Genomic DNA, 6,000 nt, shown 5'->3' on the forward strand with positions numbered 1-6,000 from the left:
GTCAGTCTTTCCCCAGAGAAAGGACCTGACCCTCCCTGACTGCTTGCTCCCTCCCCATTTGGCACCCTTGGTGGGACACTGGCCTGGAGGGGCAGAAGTTGTAGGGTACAATTTCCAGAGCACTTTGGATATCAAGTTAGGTGTGAATGAAAACTCACTGCTTTGTCTAATGCAGAAAGTAACTTGAGATTTAGAGTAAAAAGGACTTTGAACCCTAGTCTCTCCCTCCCTAGAATTGCTACCTTAGGGAGATTCCCTTAGCCTGGCTAGACTTCAAGTCTTTCAAATGGTGGGGTTAGAAACTCTCTAGGGTCCCTTCTGGCTTGGAATCCATGCTCCCAGTACCCTCTGGGTAAATTATTTAGCCCTTTTGGGTCTCTTTCCTCATCTCTAAAATGGCAGCATCAGAACAAATGTCCCTTGCAGCTCTAAACTTATCATTCCTTTTACAAAGAATTGTATCCTAAGTACAAGGACATGGTCTTCTTCTTTTAAAACATTTTAAATTGATATCTTTATAAGAATATAGTCCTTTCTGTTCCCTTTCCCAGAGAGTCATCCCTTAAAGACAAGAGAAAAAGAGGAAAAACCCAATTCTGCCAAATCACTGAGCACCTCAGCCAAATTTGTTTTTGCCCATGGTGCCCCATGCTTGGAGTGAGGGGGGAAGGGTTTCTTCTGAGCTGGTCCTTGTCTTCTCATCTATGTTCCTCTTCTAATCTGGATTTAGCGACTGTGGCTATCCTGGAGGCTAGTAATAGCAGCAGTCATAATGGCTGATTTTTCTATAGCGGATCAAGTTTGAACAGTGCTTCATCTACATGGCCTCCTTGAAGCCATGCAAGAACCTGCAAGGTCAGCACTACAGATGGTTTCCTCCATTTTATAGATGGGGAAACTGAGGCTTGGAGAGCCTCAGCTACTAATTGGCTGAGGCAGGATTTGATTGCAGGTCTTCCCTGGTTTTAAATTCAGTGCATTAGCCACAAAAACCTTACTGCCTTCCAGTTCCTGCTGGCCCTTTTCAAGCTTCCCTCCATGTCCTCCTGCCTAGGGTCTCAAGTGCTTGGGTGTCTTGCATTATTGCTGGTTTGATGCTTTTCTCACCTTGGTTTCACTGCAGCACATTTGATGGAAAGTTTGGGTCTGGACTTTCCGGATCGCCAAACCAACAGACTCTGGCTTATTGAGCACAGTTAGGATGCTGCCTCTCTCTTGCTCACACCTTCCCACTTTCTTCCCTGAGTTTTGACAAGAGGAGGAAAGAGCCCATCTCAGCCTCCCACAATGCATAATAATAGCTGACATTTATCTATATAAAGGTTTGTGAAGCTCCTTGCAGACACTGTCTCCTCTGAACCTCACAGCCATCCTGAGAGTTGTGCTCCACAGGAATGGGGACAGCCGTCCCCATTCGACAGTGGGTAGGGACCAACCCAGGGTGGCTCAGCAAGCCCTGCAGTTTTATGACTCGGTTTACCATTCTTTCCCCTACACTTTAATGATCCTTGATCTATGGGAAGCAGTTCTGAAAATGAGGATTAGATCATAGAGGAAAAGCTGAAAGAGACTTTGAGCTGTCTGGTTCAGCCTTCTCATTTCACAGATGAGGAAAGTGGGGCCCAGAACCGAAAAGCTTGCTCATGAGCACACAGCTTATGAATGCTGAAGGCAGCAAGGGCCAGTAGAGAGTCAGCAGATCTGGGTTCAAATTCTGGTTCTGCTCTTTAGACTCAGCTGACCTTGGACAAGTGACTTTGTCTCAGTATTTGTTTTCTTTCCTGTGAAACGAGGAGCGAGTTGGAGGAGATGAGATCTATGATCCTTCCCTACCTGTATCTAAGATTTTGCCATCCTGTGACCCTAACTAAGCCTCAATGAGTCTATGAACTGAGGCCCAGGTCATGCATGGGAGTCTTCATGGGGCCACCATCTGTCCAGCCTCCTCTCGCACTCAGGGCAAGAGAGTCCTTTAAGCATGTCCTCTCAGGTTGTTATTTGTGTTGGATCCTATTGAATGATGCTTACCGTATTATGATGAAAAGCCTAGTCCTTCTTACTGTATAATTCCAAGCTTTTAAATCAATCAGGCAAGAGGAGAGATAGTCATAGTGGACAGGGCCAGAGGGGAGGCCTTGAATGACAATACTACCATTTTATGACACTTTGCCCACATGATCCCAAGTGAGCCTTCTTACTGCCTCCATTTTATAGATGAGGAAACTGTGTCTCAGAGAGGTTAATGATGTGCCTAGAGCCACACAGCTGATTTCTGAGTCGGGTTTGGGCTGAAGAGGAAGTCAGGCTGAAGCTGCTGGGGAGAGCTCCCTGACCTAGCTGCTCACTTCAGTGGGCAGCCTTGGGAGGCTTCAGACAATGGCCCGGTGGCCACCAGTCATGGAGATTCAATGAGAAGCTTTGGGTCAGGCCTTTGGGGTCCCTGTTACTTTGCTATTCGGGGAGTCTGAGTCAGACGGGGTCTTAGAAGTTGGCTCCTCCAGCCCCCCTCTTGTAGAGAGAAAGAATCTAGCCTCAATAGGACTTAAAGAACTGGGTCTCAGATGCAAAGATGGAAGCAGTCTGAGGAGCCATCTGGATCAACTCTTGATCTGACAGATGGGGAAACTGAGACCCTGCAGACTTTCCCTGAATCACACAGATAATAAATAGTGGAGCCAGGATTCCAACCTATGGCCTCTGACTCCAAATTCAGTGTTTGTTCACTTTCTCTATGCCAAAGTTTGTAGAAAAAAAATAGAGTGGGGTCTTTGGCTGGTCATGAGCTGGAGAAGCTTGACTCTGTCCTTGCCTCCCCGGACCCAGACTGACTAGGATCCCCATCTTGCCTCTCTCTGTCCATGGCATTCTCCCTGCCCCTTCTCTCATTCCACAGGTCCCTCCTTCCCCTTATCTCACCCCATGTGCCTTCCCCACAGAAAACGGGGTAAAACAGCAGTGAAGGCCAATTGTGGGAGCATCTGAGGATTTTTTATTTTCCTTTCAAAGGATGTTATGTAACTTGCTAATGAGCCAGGAGAGCTTTTGAAATGCTCCCCCTGACAAGGATAATTTAATTGCAGGCCTTCCCCTTCAATTAGCGCCCGATGCAGGGATGAGGCCTGGAGCTCAGCAGCAGAACCTGGGCAGCAAACAGAGGAAATTGCCATCTGACAGCAGCTTCGCTATTTAGGGGCTGCTATCTCCAGGGAGGGAGGGGCCTGCTCGGGGCGCGCCTGTCAAGTCCCATCGCCTGCTTTCTGGCTTCTCTGCTTAAAATGGAATCGGCCTCAAGCCTTAGACACATACCTAGGCCAACTCCCAACCTGGAGGTGTCTGTGCTGCTGGGATCTCCGCTTAGAGGCTGAAATTGGAGAATAGGCTCCAGGTGGGAGCATTTAAGGGTCTCCTAGTCGACCCCATCACATTACAGATGGGGAAACTAAGGCCTAGAGAGGGAAAGTGACTTGGCTAAGGTCACACAGAGCCAGGATTGCCTGATTCCAGGTTCAGGGGTCATCCCCCTGCCCTAGTCCTTTACACAAGCCCAATAAGAGAAGCTACTCACTGCTCGGTGGGCCTCGGATAGAAGAATCTTGGAGGCGGAAGGGTCTCGCTCTCTACACAACCTCTTCTGGAAGACCTCCAGGACGGCTCTGGGCCTCAGTGTCCTAGGATGCAGAAAAAGGACTGGAGACCCCAGACTCCAATTTATCTCCTCTGTGTAGGACATCCTCACCTATCAGGTGCTAACGGCATGCAAACCACAACGATGCTCATCCTGCACTGGAAAACCTTAGAGGACCCAGAAATAAATTCTGGCTGTGTTGGGTCCAAATCCCACTTGCTGCCCGTGGCTGCAGCTACTCACTAGTCACTGGTGACTACTACTCTTCTCCAGGCCTCAGTTTCCACAGCTGTAAAATCTGATAGGAGAGAGACTTTCAGTCTCTCCCCCCAAAGTTTCCTAAATTGAACTTCAGAGTGTGTTCAGTCTGGGGAAGAAGACTGTTTCCTCAGTTTCCTCATATGTAAAATGGGAATAATAGCAACACCTAGCTGGCCAGGTTCTTGGGAGCATGAAGTGAAATATTTGAAAACTGTTTCACGAACCTAAAATGATCAGAGAAACATGAGTGTTGCTGATGGTGGCAGAGGAGCTCCAGAGTCTATGGGCCCTGCTTGGGAACAGTCAGGACATTTTGGAGATGTCATTTCCCTAGGCCAGCTCAGAGTCAAAACCAGCCAGGGAGCAGGGGGGACAGCTTCCCCTTTCTCTCCAGGCTCAACAAGGAAGGAGAGAATGAGAAAGGCCCTTTTCTGGATGGAGCCAGAGCAAATCTTGGCCATTACTCCTCCCTGGTTCCTTCCTTGGGGCTCAGCCTTTACTACCTGCAGCGTTTCTTTGACTCGGCAATAGCCTAGAATCAGAGAAACGAGGTCTTTGTTTGGAAGGCAGAGGTGGAGGCCAGCCCAGAGTTCTGATATTCATTGACTGACTTATCTAGTAGCAGGTCTTTTATACCAAAGAATCCTGTCTAAATTGCTCCATAAGCATCATTTGTTTTTCAGGATGACTCTAAGGGACTGTCTAAAATCCATGACCCAAGGTGTCTGTCCCCCAGGTGACAGAGTTAGGACAGAGTAAGCTCACTGCCTCCGATGCTCTCATGCGACAGATGAGGAACAGAAGGAGGTCACAGGCTCTGGCCCAATGCACTCAGACAAGCAGCATCTTAGGTAAGATTTGAACTGGGCCCCTCCTTTGACAGCAAGACCTCTGATTGCCCGAGAGCGCTCACCACTGCACCACCCTCAGACTCCTGGGAGGCCAACCCGGGCCCATTCCTCTCTCATTTCCTAAACGCCGAGGTGACAATTCTTTGTAGCTAGAATCAGCTTGGAACCAAATGAGTGAGCAGATAATACAGAGGAGGAAATAAGCAGACTGCTGAGAGCAGGCAATTACAGGCAGCTAATGGCCCTGAAGGCGGCTCAGGCGGCAAGTGCAGTCAATGGCATTGCCCCCCCACCCCATCTGTCACTCAGGACTTGAGATGGCCAAGTCCTTTTTACCTTCTTTGGCAAGTTGTGGGTAATCTGATCGAAGGCAAAGCCAATTTGCAGCCTGGAAGAGCCTTGTCATTCAACAGCTGGAAGGGAAATTGGAGCTCCCCTGGGCCAGTTTTGGAGAGAGGAAATGACTTGCCCAGGGTCACACAGTGAGAGCATGGAACGGTCTGGGAGAGAAGCCAGCTTTCCACTATATTGAGTGCCATCTCTCTATGAAGAATACTTCATTAAGATCATTAAGCTTTCCCTCTATTTCTAGAGTGCAACTCTCCCCTCCCCTTCTCTCCTCTCCTTCCCCTCATCTCTCTCCCTTTCCCTTCCCTCTCCCCACCTGTCCCCTTCCCATTCATCTCTTCCTCTTTTTCTTCCCCTTCCTTCTTCCCATCCCTCTCCTCCCCTTTTCTCTCCCTATACCTCCCCTCCCTCCCTCCCTCCCTCTCTCCATCCCTCTCCTCCCCTTCCTTCTCCCCATCCTTCCCCTCTCTTTTCCCTCTCCCTCCCTTCTCTCCTTCCCTTCCCTCTCCCCATTACCTGGGATTCAGTGTGTGTGTAAATATGCATGCATGTAGACATATATCCACACATGCATACCTACATATATCATCCATGGATTCATATGTGTGTACAAATACTTATATGTCAGTTGGGACAGAATAAATCCCAATAGAACAAGCAGAAAAATAAATGAAAGCCAACCTGTACCTGAACAGGAAATGCCTTTACAGCATGTCATGGCCAACATTAAGATCTGTAAGCCCTTTCAGGTTTGCCAAGTGACCACAACTGTGCTTTTCTCAGAGACTCACAACTCTTGTGACACTGTAGTGGACAACCTTGGTGTGAGGGACTGACCTGTAATCTAGGACCTTGAACTCTGACCTTACATGTACCAAGTTCAACCTCAGAGGCAAAATTAAACCACACACACAC

The sequence above is a fragment of the Macrotis lagotis genome, chromosome 5 (genome assembly GCF_037893015.1).
Source record: "Macrotis lagotis isolate mMagLag1 chromosome 5, bilby.v1.9.chrom.fasta, whole genome shotgun sequence".
Classification (NCBI taxonomy): Eukaryota; Metazoa; Chordata; class Mammalia; order Peramelemorphia; family Peramelidae; genus Macrotis; species Macrotis lagotis.